At 46.1% G+C, this 14678-nt stretch overlaps 1 long non-coding RNA gene across 4 annotated transcripts in view; it reads right to left on the bottom strand.

The window, feature by feature from the left end:
* The window catches only part of LOC101434481 (uncharacterized), a 78416-nt gene extending 64318 nt beyond the window's left edge, over window positions 1-14098 (bottom strand). The window contains exons 1-4 of one of the 4 annotated variants that reach the window (XR_011647282.1): window positions 13976-14098; window positions 11932-12204; window positions 11704-11807; window positions 10659-10898 (exon numbers count right to left, since the gene is read on the bottom strand). This is a non-coding gene — a long non-coding RNA (uncharacterized lncRNA). The remainder of the gene's footprint in view (window positions 1-10658; window positions 10899-11703; window positions 11808-11931; window positions 12205-13975) is intronic. The other 3 variants (XR_009182424.2, XR_009182426.2, XR_011647281.1) reach the window with 3 other exon arrangements.
* Window positions 14099-14678: the final 580 nt, after the last annotated feature.

Here is a 14678-nt window from a genome sequence, read left to right as displayed (position 1 = left end):
CAAAGTGACAAAGAGAAGACATAACACTTACGCACAAACAACAACTAATTAATCCCCAAGACTAGACAAAGGAGCTAAGGAACTGAGTAAGCCCATCAAGATAAAATGATGACCAGACAGCAACAAAAAACTACAAACCAAACCTATAATCAATAAAACATGCCCCAATCCAATGAACAAACTAAAAATCAGGAAGAGGAGCAGAACATCAAACAAGTAATTAAAGATCTCAAAACATATATTAGGACCAATTTGATGAAGTGAAGGAAGAGATTAAGATTATGAAGAAAACACTTGGAGAGAATACAGAATAAACTGCAATCATACGATAAAAGATAATGAATATGATGGTGATGAACAGCACAATTCAAGAAATCAAAAATACACTCTCAGCAAATAACAGCCTCAGAGGTAGAGGAAAGAATTAGTGATGTGGAAGAAAGTACATCTGAAATCAGACAGTAGAAATGATTGATAAAAAGATAGAAAAAATCCAGCAGGGACTTCAGGACTTGAATCACAATGCAAAACACACAAGCATACACATTACAGGCAACCCAGAAGGCGAGGGGAGGGGAGGGGAGGGGAGGGGAGGGGAGGGGAGGGGAGGGGAGGGGAGGGAAGGGAGGGGAGGGGAGGGGAGGGGAGGGGAGGGAGGGGAGGGGAGGGGAGGGGAGGGGAGGGGAGGGGAGGGGAGGGGAGGGGAGGGCAGGGAAGGGGAGGGAAATAATGGCTGAAAACTTCCCAAACCTATTGAGGGAGATGGATGTATATTTCAAGGAAGCAGAATGCACCCCAAACAGCATAAATCCCAACAGGCCTACCCCAAGACATATACTTGTCAAATTATCTAATGCTCAAGAAAAAGAGAATATACTAAAAGCAGCAAGAGAAATGAGAACCATCACATACAAAGGAGGCTCCATAACATTAACTGCTGATTTCTCATCTGAAACCATGGAGGCAAGAAGGCAGTGGTATGACATAGTCAAGGTACTAAAAGAAAAAAGTTCCCAACCAAGAATACTCTGTCCAGCTAAGCTAGCATTCAAAAATGAGGGAGAGTTCAAAATATTCACAGATGAACAGAAACTAAGAGAGTATGCCAACAAGAATCCTATTTAGTGTTTCCCTTAAAGAAATGCTAAAGGGACTTCTGCAGGAATAAATTAAAAAAACAAGAGAGACAGAGTTGGAGGAGAGTGTAAGAGCAACTAGAAAGACAAAAACAGAAAAAAATATATATATGACAAATACAAATCCAAAGAAAATATGCTGAATACAAGTAATTCCTTGAAAGTAGTAACACTGAATGTCAATGCATTAAACTCACCTGTCAAGAGACTCAGATGGAAGACTGGAAAAGGAATTACAACCCATCTATATGCTGTCTACAAGAAATACATCTTAGATGCAGGGATACAAGGAGGTTGAAATTGAATGGCTGGAAAACAATGTTACAAGCAAACAATAACAAAAAAAGGGCAGGAGTAGCTATATTAACATCAGACAAAACAGACTTTAAATGCAAAACAATTGTGAGATGTGAAGATGGACACACATATTAGTGAAAGGGATAATGTTTCAAGAAAAAAGAATAATCATAAATATTTATGCTTCTAACAAGGGTGCCTCAAAGTATGTGAGGCAAACACTGGAAAAATTAAGTGAAGGAAGAGATGTCTCTACAATTATAATGGTGGAGTTTAATACTATCCATTTTGGACAGAACATCTCAAAAGAGAATCAACAAAGAAAGAAAGACTTTGAACAATATACTAGAGGAGATGGACCTAATGGATATATATGGAACATTACATCCAAATACAGCAGGATATACATTCTTTTCAAGTGCACACGGATCATTCTCCAAGATAGGCCACATGCTAGGCCACAGAAAAAGTCTAACTGAATTCAGAAATATTGAAATCATACAAAATAATTTCTCTGACCACAGTGGAATGAAGCTGGAAATATGCAAGGGCCAAGGACCCAGATTTGGCAACAGGATATGGAAGTTAAACAACACATTCTTAGAAAACGAGTGGGTCAAGGGAGAAATCTCAAAAGAAATCAATAACTACCTTGAAAGAAAAGAAAATGAAAACACAACATATCAAAACTTATGGGCAGAAGCAAAAGTGGTACTGAGAGGGAAATTTATAGCTATAAATTCATACATCAAAAAAGAAGAGCTAAAATTGAAGAACTAACTGTACACGTGGAAGAATTACTAAAAAAAACATAAACTAAACCCAAAGGAAGAAGAAAGAAATAACAAAGATCAGAGCAGAACTAAGTGAAATAGAAAATAAGAAAGCACTTGAAAAAATAAACAAAACCAAGAGTTGGTTGAGAAGATCAATAAAATTGACAAACGGTTAGCTAGATTACCAAAGAAAAAAAGAGAGAAGATGAAAATACTCAAAATATGAAATCAGAAAGGAGATATCACCACTGACCCTACAGAAATAAAGACTATCATAAGGGGATACTTTGAAAAACTATATTCCAACAAGTGGGACAATTTAGAGGAAATGGACAAATTCCTAGAAACACATAAGCAGCCTATATTGATGAAAGAAGAAATTGATGATCTCAACAAACCAATCACAAGTAAAGAGATAGAATCAGTCATTAAAAATCTCCCAACTAAGAAGAGCCCAGGGCCAGATGGCTTCACAGGTGAATTCTACAAACCATTCTGGAAAGAACTAACACCAATCTTGCTTAAAATTTTCCAGAAAATCAAAACAAAAAGAACAATGCCTAACTCATTCAATGATGCCAACATTACTCTAGTACCAAAGCCAAAGACTCCACAAGAAAGGAAAATTACAGACCAATCTAAGGAACCTAGATGCAAAAATCCTCAACAAAATACTTGCTAATCATATTCAACAACACATTAAATGAATTACACACCATGACCAAGTGGGATTCATTCCTGGTATGCAAGGATGGTTGAACATAAGAAAATCAATCAATGTAATAAACCACATAAACAGATTGAAGGGAAAAAAATCTCATGATCATATCTATATATGTAGAAAAGCATTTGACAAAATACAGCACCCTATCTTGAAAAAAACACTGCAAAAGATCAGAATAGAAGGAAAGTTTCTGAACATGATAAAGGGTATATATGAAAACCCCACAGCTAATATCATTTAAAAGGTGAAATCCTAAAATCTTTCCCTCTAAGATCAGGAACAAGACAAGGATGCCCACTATCGCCCCTTCTATTTAACCTTGTCTTAGAAGTACTTGCTCAAGCACTGAGGCAAGAACCAGATATAAAAGACATCCAAACTGGAAAGGAAGAAGTCAAAATTTCACTATTTTCTGATAATATGATTCTATACATTGAAAATCCTAAGAAGTCTACCACAAGCTTCAAGAACTTATGAGTTCAGTAAAGTCTCATGTTACAAGATCAATGCACAAAAATCAGTAGCATTTTTGTACACCAATAATGAGCAATCTGAGGAGGAAATCAAGAGACAAAAACCATTTACAATAGTAAATTAAAAAATCAAATACTAAGGAATAAATTTAACTAACGATGTAAAAAACTTATACACAGAAAACTACATATTGTTCAAGGAAATCAAAGGAGACCTAAATAAATGGAAGAATATTTCCTGTTCATGAATAGGAAGACTAAATATTATTAATGTCTATCCTACCAAAACTGATCTACAGATTCAATACAATCTCAATAAAAATCAACACATCATTCTTTAATGAAGTAGAGAAACTAACTATGAAATGTATTTGGAAAGGAAAGAAGCCCCAAATATCCATAGACATATTGAAAGAGAAAAATGAAATTGGAGGAATCACACTACCTGACTTCAAAACATACTACAAAGCTACAGTAGTGAAAACAGCGTGGTATTGGCACAAGGATAGACACACTAATGGAATCGAATTGAGAGTTCTGATATAGATCCTCATATATACAACCATATGGCATTTGACAAGGCCACCAAACTCTCTCAACTGAGAGAGAATGGCCTCTTCAACAAACGGTGACTGGAGAACTGGATATCCATATGCAAAAGAATGAAAGAGGATTACCAACTACATCTTACACAAAAATCAACTCAAGATGGATCAAAGACCTAAATATAAAAGCCAAAACCATAAAGAACTTGGAAAGCAATGTTGGGAAGCATCTACAGGACCTTGTAATAGGAAACAGCTTCGTGAACTTCACAATAAAAGCACAAGCAAACAAAAGAACAAATAGATAAATGGGACTTCCTCAAAATTAAAGCCATCTGCACCTCAAAGGAGTATGTCAAGAAAAGAAATGAGAGCCTACAAAATGGGAGAAAATATTTGGTAACCATGTATCTGATATGAGACTTACATCCTGCTTATATTAAAAAAAACTCCTAAATCTCAAAAATAAAAATACAAACAGTCCATTTAAAAAATGGAAAAAAGATTTGAACAGACACTTCTCCAAAGAAAATATACAAATGGCTGAAAAACACAAGAAAAATGTTCAAAATCACTAGCTATTAGGGAAATGCAAATCAAAACAACAATGAGATACCATTTTACTCCCATGAGACTGGCAGCTATCAAAAAATCAGAAGAGTACAATTGTTAGAGAGGATGTGGAGGAATGGGAACACTCATCCACTGCTGGTGGGAATGCAGAAGGATACACCATTCTGGAGGACAGTTTGGCAGTTTCTCAAAAAACTACCTGTAGATTTGTCATATGACCCAGCAATTCCACTGCTGGGTATATACCCAGGAGAACTGAAAATAAGGACACAAATGGATATATGCACACCAATGTTCATAGCAGCACTATTCACTATTGCCAAAATTTGGAATCAATGCAAATGCCAATCAACAGATTAATGGGTAAATAAAATGTGGTATATACATACAATGGAATACTACTCAGCTATAAGAACAAATACTGTACAAACACAAGTGATAACATGGATGAATCCTGAGAACCTTATGTTGAGTGAAGCAACCCAGGCATTGAAGGACAAATACTACATGACCTCTCTGATATGAAATAAGTAAACCAAGCTGTCTCAGAGATCTAGAGACTGGATGATAGGCTTAAAGGAAGTTGGGGAGCAGAGGAAGGTTGCAAACTGACACGTACATGAGTGAAATCGATGCTAAGCTGGAGGTATTTGTACAGGGAAGGGATAAAATGAGGGTACAGGGATACCTTTGGGTGGGGCTTTGTGGGCTTGAGGGGGGTTAGGGAGGAGCATGAGTCAGATGGCCCAAGAAATTGGGGGAAGGGTGGGGGGAACATTTGAACATAGTAGATTGTCAGGTATGTGGTTGAAATTATAACAGAGAAAACTCTTCAGAAAATATAACATGGTAGGCTGCCTGTTTAAGATGCTTAAGGGGGTGCATCTGCCACAGGGCAAGCTTCTAGGGAGTGGGTGCTCATTTTGTCATAGTGGGTTATATCATTGGGTGGAGACCCATACAATGAGAGTAAAGGTATACGCCCATCCTGGGGAGGACTGATGTTCTTAAACAGGGAATTGTATTTCTTGAGAGAATTGGTGGCTCCCCATGGGTTAAGGCAGTCGAGTGTGTCAAGCCCTCAACATTCTTGCAAGTGTCTCTGAATACGGTCCTTCAAGTAACGGTCCTCCAAGTAACGAAGATTGATTGTCACGGTGGGCCTGAGGGGAGGGGGAGGGGAGGTACTGAATAGAAGGAATCAATGATCAATGTAACTGTGGGGCAATGGAAGTGTTCCATAAGACCATGCAATGATGGATATAGGACATGTTAAATTACACCAAAAATGTGTAAAAACCTATAGGCTAAAATGTAAAACATAATGTAAAACGTAAGATAACTACATATTTAGAAAACTGTATAGTCTAAAATATAAACCATAATGGAAACCCAAATGGAACCATGTTTGAAAGCTGTTCTTTCAATATCTGTACATCAGCTTCATCAAATATAATATGAACATGTAAAATGATCATTGTTTGGGAAGGGACAAAGGGTTTGATGTTGGATATGTGGGAGTACCATATATTGTACATGTGAATTACTGTGATCTAAAAGTTATGTGAAGACAAACTTAATAATTAGAAAAAAGAAAGGACGTAGACACTGAGGAAGAAATGGAAGAAATAGCCTTGCTACTGTAGGTACAGGGCAACACCTTTAGCAATGATGAAAGAAAAAAACGCCAAAAACAAAGCTTTTTCATTTTTTCATTTTTGATACCCCAATTTATTTTTCCTTATTTAAAATTTCTAAATTAGTATGTATTCTATATCTGATATTTAAACCCATCACTATATTCCATTTTACTATTAATGGAACCTGGCAACATATTAGGCTTCATTTTCAAAGAAGTTTTGGACTACAGAGAGGTTAAACTATGGCAGGGGAGGAACACTGGTGTGGAGTCTTACTGATAGGGAGCACATGGTTGGGAGGGAGTTCTCCAGGGCATGTATAGAGGGTATAAAAATGTTTGGATATTTTCTTAGTGGTTTCACTTAAAAACAACAACTGAAGGAGTGCTGAGTTCCTGGCCAGGGGAGCTCTATCACATTCCCAATTGGAACAGCAAAAATCCCCCAAGTGCAATGACAAAGACCAATAAAGGCAGATGGCCCAACAATGAACACTTGATACTGATGGCTATGATTATGAGCCTGTGTGCCTCAAATATGAACTAAGCCTAGAGATGCAGGATACCTAAGTGTTACTGCCTGAGAGCCTCCATGTTGCTCAAACGTGGTCACTCCATATAAGCCAAACTCAGCATGTAAATGCATTACGTCCCCACCAGCTTGGGACACGACTCCCAGAGATGAGCCTCCCTGATGCCAAGGGATTACTACCACGTATCAGCTGATGATGTAACTAGACTATCCCAACCTACATGTAGTATCAGGTGTTAAAAACTGCTTTTTGACTTTGGATAAAAGGGGGAAATGGAAAGGACAAATGAGTTTATATGGCTATGAGTCTCCAAAAAAGAGTTGGGAGGTCATCAGAGGGGTAATGCTTACATGCTCCTCAGCAGGGTACCAGAGACAATCAAAGTAGATAGAAGCCCAGTTACTGGTTCTCCTGAGGGCTACAGAGACCCACATGTTCTCCGGTCATGGCAGATGGCTCTGGAGTTCAGTGCCATGTAAGTTGGCCCTACTTTGGAGTTTGTGTTCCTGAGTATGATAGAGATATGACCTTTCTACACATGCCTCTCCTGTTACTTTTACCAGACCTGTGTTTGGCATTGGGGTTTGTGTATACCCAGGAGACCTGAGTCTCTGGACTATCCATGTGACAGCCAGGCCCTGAGCCTCAGCAGACTTGCAGTCCCCTGGTTTACTGGAGTTACCCTGGCCAGTAATCAGGGAGGTGAAGAAGGTCAACCAACACACCAAGCAGCCAAGAGTGCTTACAACTGCAAGCAGGAGAATTGCATCCATCATCCATGTGGAATCTAAGCCCCCTTTGATGTAGAGGCAGACTGGACATAACCATCCCAGGGTCCACAGGATGAAGTAATAGAGTATGGATTAGAGTGGACTTACTGGTGTTCTGCTGAGGAACTATTGTGATTAGTAATAGAAGAAATTGTAGCATTGATGTGGAGAAAGTAGCCACAGTAGCTGCTTTTGGTCTGGAGAGGGAAGAACAGATACGGTGTGGGGGCATTTTCAGGATTTGGAGTTGTCCTGGGTGGTGCTGCAGGGACAGATGCTGAACACTGTATGTCCTGCCATGGCCCACTGGGTGGACTGGGGGAGGGTGTATTCTGCAATGTAGATGACTGTTGATGTGGTGCAGCAGTGGTCCAAAATGTATTCATCAGGTACAGCGAATATGCTACCATGATGGAAGAGGTTATTGATGTGGGAGGAGTGGGGTGAGGGGGATGGGAGGTATATGGGGACCTCATATTTTTTTAATGTAACATTTAAAAGAAAATAAAGAAGAAGAAAAGAAAAAATCCAAAGAAAAAGAAATCATTTATCCATCCAGCAATTCCCCTCTACTTTGTCAGGATAAACTGAAAGAGACAAAAGGTATAACCCATATCAAACTCTAATGGAATAAGTTGAAAGATGTCATATTTTAACCACTCACTTATCCACCCAAACCCAGTGAAAACAATGTACCAGATAAAGTTCCAGTCTCAGAACAGCTCCAGGAATTGACATTTATGATTATTTTCCATCCTCCATACACTTTTCTCACCACCTGTACCCTCTTCCCACAATAGAAGAATTCCAAACTTAAGTTGTCTTGGTAGAAGGCAGAGTCACCTTCCTTCATAAAGAGTGAAGCTCACTTTCCCAAACATTCTTGCAGCTTGGGAAGCTGGTACATAGACACATAGTTTCCCTGGACTGAGTTCTTGCTATTAAAGATGGGACCTGAAATCCAGCAGCACCTGCACCACCCTTGGAATAAAAACAGAACCTCGTGCTCTATCCAGACCTTCTGGATCCCTATGGGATGTCCAGGAGATTCCTGGGCACAGTGAAGACTGGGGCTCCCTGGTCTACATGCCTTCCAGACATGGTGCCAGAACTTTTCAGTCCCTTGAGTGTGGTCTGCTGGCCAGCTGAGTTCCAGTCCATCATTTGGACCTTGCCCCTCTCCTTTCTGTAGCTAATCACACCCTCCGTGATCTCATCTGTCCTCAAGTCTCAAAATGTCACTTACATGGCATCACAGCCCAAATCCATTTCTCCAGCCCAGACACTTCTCCTAATTTCCAGATTCATATATCCAATGGCCAAGTTGACAATCTCACTTACATTTCTGATAAACATTTCAGATTCAACTTTTCCTAAAGAGAATGCCTGACATGATCCTTCAACTCTCCTCCTTCCAGAGTCTTTCTGACCTCCACTGAAGAAAACTCCATTTCTCTATTAGCAAAAACCTCTTTCCTTTGCATAGAGGAACTTTTCCATATCCTTTTCTTAGTGCTTTTTCTCTCATAACTCTAAATTTAATCTATTAGGAAATTCTATAAACTTTCAAAATATAAACTATTTCCCACTATTTTCCCTGCTCATATCCCAGGCAGGGGAAATGACATCTCAGGTTGTAACACTGTACTAATTTCATACTCTTTTCCCTACTCCCTTGATGACCCCTCACCTCTTAATTCTATTTTCAGCACAGCAGCCAGAATAATCATTTAAGAAAAATCCTAACATGTGTCTCCTTTAAAAAATGTCTTTTAAGTCCCATCTCATGCTGAAAAAATGTCTTCCAAAAGTCACAAAGCCCCCTGGAACTGGCCAACCTCTGCCCGGTCTCTATGGCACTGCTGCAGCCACAGTGACTCCTGGCTTTTCCCGGAACCACAGGCCCAAAGCTTTCCTCAAAGGGCACCGCCTCAGTGAGGCCACACTGACCACCCAAGTTCAAAAAGCACCTTCCCTCTCACCAAGGCCAGTGATTTTAGCTGTTTTTAGTTCACAAATGCTTTCCAGAGGTTAAAAAGACATGTTTTACATAGTTTTCAACAAACACCAGGTGCACCCCTCCACCCAAAGTGATTTTACTAATGGACACACACACAACCTCCACTCACCTTGACACTGGGCCACCAGGACCTTCCTCAGAAATGCTGCTCTCCCTCCCCTCCATTCCCCCTCTGTGACTACAGCACACGATTTCAATTCCCTCGACTGAGAAGAACAGTCCAGGCTTAAGAGTCTTATTGGCCACCTGTGACTCTAAACTAGGGCCTGCTTTACAAATCTATGAGCTTGGATGGCAGCCAGCTTTGTGGTCACTAAAGCTGGCTGGGTAAGTGCAGACAGGGAGGGCAAGGGAGCAGACCAAGCCCAAACCACAGGAATTAAATCAAGCTGAAACTGTCAGATCCTCCTCTGTGCTAATCCCCAGATCCGATTCCTTAGAAAAGATGGTGGAAAGGGTGGAAAGAACCATCCAGGTAACAGCCCAGCACTAGGGCACCAGCTGGAAGAGTCTGAAAATTAGTCTCGTTATATCAGAGAAACTCATATGCAGGAGCTGCACTGGGCCTTGTGAGGACAGGGACAGTCAACATGATTTCCTCCAGCTGGAGTCAGAGATGGGGACAGCCAGAGCAGGAGACCAGAACTTGGTAGAGGAACAGAAAAGCCACATTCCTCTGCACAACCACAGAACCACAAATAAACACACAAAGGATAAAGCATGAGACCAGTCCCAAGCCTGAGACTGGGATGGCCCAGGGGCGTGAAGCCCTCACTGCCCACAGTTCTGCAGATGGGACAAGGCCCACATGATGTCTGAGACCTGCGACCACAGGTCCTGGTGGGACAAAATTCCACCGAAAGGCAAGGACACAGGAGCATGGAAGACAGCCCAGTTGAGGAGCGGCCAAGTCAAGGCCCACGATGGATGCAGCACTGAAGGGGCACAGGCCCTGTCCACTCTCAGCTCCTCACAGCAACACTAAGCACAGCAGACACACGGATTCTGGAAGCTTCTCAGGTGAATGTGTTCCTTCTTTCTCGTTTAAGAATTTTCCTCTCTCAATTGATTCCTTAATCCCTACTAATAGCAAGGTTTTATAAGAGCAAAATCATACCCAGGCTCTCATTTTCAAGGGAAGTAAGGTAGGGCTGCAGACACTCTATACCCACCTTGTCCAAATAGGATGGTCTATCAGGGCAGGGAGCACAGGTCAGTGTGGAGAGGACATGGTAGGGGCAGGGGGTCAGCTGTCTCCCCACATCCTCCCAGTACACAATGGGAATGCAGATGTACAGATGCCAGCTGCAGAAAGAAGTCTTCAAGTCCCAAAGAAAGATTTTCTGGAAGTCACAAGTGGGGTGTGAACAACTCTTGAATGACTCAGTCCCACACAAGGCAGCTTTGTCACTCTACAAGATAAAATAATCAAGAACACGTTCAGCTCCTTGGCATGGTGATGTCATGAACAGCCCTCCACACAGTCCTAATGTCCAAACCCAAGGAAACCCCAGAACCCAGGTGTGTCCTCTCAGCTCCAACCCCTCTCCCATTTCAAGCCCTCCAGGGGTTGATTTGACAGACACATCAGAGCCCTGGGCACTGTCCCTGGCTGGGGATGAACAAATCAGGATCTGGTTAGAGCCACAGGGGAGAGTGAGTCAAGGAGGAATGACAGGGCAGTTGAGCTGCCCCATGGGCTCCTGTCTACACTCTTCAGAGCTTCTGGGTTCAGGCTTGCACTCTCCACATCACCTTCCCGCTTTGTCCCACCACTTACAAGAAGCCTGAGTATAACTCCCTCCTTTGCTACCTGTTGAAGAAACAACTAGTGAGAGGCAGGTCATGAGGTCCTAAAGAAATAGTCCTGGATCCCATGGAAGTTTCCAGAACCATGACTGAAGATCCAGGGCAGGCTCAGGAAACATGAAGACAGAAGATGTGTTGGACTAGACCATCTGCCCTCCTGGAGGTCTATCCTCAGCAGGGACCAACCCCTCTGCTGGGAACAGGGGCCTCCACATCAACACTATGGGACATTATCCTACTTCTTTTATAGATTTTATAAAAGTAAGTATAGCTAACAGGACCCACACTGAATAGTTACATATGTTAGGAGGCGCTTCGCAGTACCAGGATGGGGCAAGGCAAACTGCTACCCAGGGCTGGAAACCCCTCAGTGGGACAAGAAACCTCAGACACCCACCCCTTCCCTACCTGAGCTTTTCTTTCTCCAGATCAGAACTCCTGCCACCACAAGCTCCAAGCAGAACCGGGCCAGTCACAATTCCCATGATGAGGATGGAGGACTGGGAAAGAGGCTGTGGAAGGGAGGGGGAAGGTCAGGGGTCCTGACCTCTAGGTCTCAGCCCTGACACAGCTGGAGCAGCTCAGAAGGGCTCCTGCTTTCCTGAGAAAAGGCCACACCCTCGTCCCTCTCCTTACCCTCTCAGGGTGAGGGGCTTGGACAGCCCCCCCGTGTTGCACATGGCATGTTATCTCGTTTCCTCTCCAGAAGGCAGCACCACAGCAGCCCAATTCTGGTAGGTTCCATCTCCTGCAGGTCTGTTCTCCACAAACTCTGTGTCCTGGGTCAGGTCCGCCCCGTTCCACTGCCAGGTCAGCATAATCACCTCCGGGTAGAAGCCCAGCACCCAGCACTTCCGGGTGACCTCACAGTCAGAGACAGGGTGGTGCATCACGTGTGTCTTTGGGGATCTGTGGAAGGTCAGAAAATTCAGGAACTTTCCATTTATCTTCACTCATGTGACCATCAAAAATGGATGGGACAAGCTTGGTGGGGTGGCAGTGCAAACTCCAGATACCAGCCTGGACTCGGGTTCCGGGATAATTCCTATTCTTTGGAAAGTCTCAGACCAGTGTAGGAGGCTCCAAGTGTCTGATGTGGCGATCAGGGACTTACAGCCCCAATCTGAAAAGCTGGAGGGAACAAGGCCTCAGGCCGCCCCAGGTGGTTCCCAAGACTGACCTGCCGATCAGTTTCGTCAGGGATCATCTCATCCTGGGAGAAGCTGGATCCCTTAACTGTCCGTGACAGAGGTCCGGCCCTCTGGGCGAGTCATCATCTGGTTCAGGGTCTGGAAACCTGGGCGGACTACTCCCCTTCTGGACCCAAGGGAGGAATGTGTTCCATCATTGGGACACACTGCCCGAGGCCAGTTGGGAGCGCAGCCCCAGCCGGAGGGAGATTTGGGAGGCGCCCCGCGACCCTGGTACCTGTGCCAGCCGCTGCAGTCTCCTTCCCGTTCTCCAGGTATCTTTCGAGCCCCTCCACCCACCACCCCTCTAAATGGGCTCCGGCCCTGCGCATCACCGGCCCGTCCGACTTGCGCCGGGGGATCTGAGCCGCTGCGCCCGTCCTCGCGGAGCGCGCTGTAATCGGCGCCGTCGTGGGTGAGCCGTTCCTACCCACAGAGCAGGCGCCCGGCCCGCTCCTCTTGGCAGCCGAAGTCCACTGGAGCGGGTAAAAGCCTGGCCCCGCCCCCGCGGTCAACCCCGCCCCCTCGGTCAATCCCGCCTGCGTGGCCACGCCCACGACCGCCCCGCCCCTCGGCAGCCCGGCCCACGTGGCCCCGCCTCGGCGCCCGGCCCGCTCCTCTTCGCAGCCGAAGTCCACTGGAGCGGGTGAAAGCCTGGCCCCGCCCCCGCGGTCAACCCCGCCCCCGCGGTCAACCCCGCCTGCGTGGCCACGCCCACGACCGCCCCGCCCCTCGGCAGCCCGGCCCACGTGGCCCCGCCTCGGCGCCCGGCCCGCTCCTCTTGGCAGCCGAAGTCCACTGGAGCGGGTAAAAGCCTGGCCCCGCCCCTGCGGTCAACCCCGCCCCCTCGGTCAACCCCGCCTGCGTGGCCACGCCCACGACCGCCCCGCCCCTCGGCAGCCCGGCCCACGTGGCCCCGCCTCGGCGCCCGGCCCCGCCCCTGGGTGCTGATCGGTCGGGGCCCGTTTGGGTTTAAACTGAAAACCAAAGAGTAATAATAAAATAAAGACCCCCGCGCTCTGCCCGGGTTGGGGACCCCGCGCGTCCCGCGGCCTCCAGGTGCAGTTGGGATCTGAAGACTCAGGGCGACCCCGGCCTGTCCGTGGGGGATGCGGGTTCGAGACCTGCGCGCGGCCCGCGGGGCTCACGGGCTGCCCTGGCTGTGGTCGGCGCGCGGGGTCCTCACGCGCCCTCGCAAGCCCCGCGCGGGGCGCTGCACGCGCCGCGTCGGCTCCCCGTGTCCTCCGGGCCCGGCGTCCCCACCCACGGCCCCGCCGCGGAGCCGAACCGCACGAACCGCGTGTGCACAGCCCGCGGCGACGTAGCGGGAGCCCCGCGGTCCGGCCGGGACTCCGCGGTGCAGAAATCCCTCGGAGAGGAGCCTGGGGGCCCGGACCCGGGCGGGGTCGGCGTGGGGGTCGGCGTGGGGGCGGGGACGCGGCCCCGGGTCCTGCCCCCCCCGAAGTCCCCCCTCCGGGCCCCGCACTCACCCGCCGGGGTCTGGGGCAGGGCCAGGGCCCCCGGAGCACAGGAGGAGCGTCCGCGGCCTCGGGGCCGGGTGGGCGGAAGCTGAGTCCCGCCGACTTTTCAGCGCAAGCGCGGGGGCGGCGATTGGCCTCTGCACCGCCCGCCCGCAATGGGCGGGGGCGGGGTGGGGGCAGCCTTGGGCCCCGGTGGTGTGAGTCGGGGCAGAAAGACATGACTGCTGTTGGGAGAGGGAGAAGTGAAGCTATGGGGGGATTGGGAGACCCCCGCGCTCGGGCCTCCCCGCCCCACACCGCTACCTCCGGGCCCAGATGCTGAAAGCTGAGGCTGTGCTCCTGGAAACACCCCTTCCCCTGCACTGAGCACTCTGTCAGTGAGCCCTGGTGCCTGGGACTTCTTAGAAATTAGTGAGGACCCAAAAGAGATTGTTCTGTTTTTTACATCTATTGCTACTGAGCATGCTATAAATTAAAATGGAATTCAAAATATTAATTCCTTTAGAATAATATTAATACTAAAACTTATTACACATTTGTTGGAGATTTGGACCGGAAGGGTATCGGGAATGAAAGAAAGAGAAAAGGGGGAAGGAACACGAGAGAGAGCTGGGATCAGGGGGTCTGCGAGAAATAACTCCTCAGACAGCTTTATTGTCTACAAGGGGCTCTCTATATACCCCAGTGTACGGTGCCAATAAGCAGGAACGCG

This window comes from Dasypus novemcinctus, chromosome 2 (genome assembly GCF_030445035.2).
Source record: "Dasypus novemcinctus isolate mDasNov1 chromosome 2, mDasNov1.1.hap2, whole genome shotgun sequence".
Classification (NCBI taxonomy): Eukaryota; Metazoa; Chordata; class Mammalia; order Cingulata; family Dasypodidae; genus Dasypus; species Dasypus novemcinctus.
This window is presented reverse-complemented; position numbering and strand designations above follow the sequence as displayed.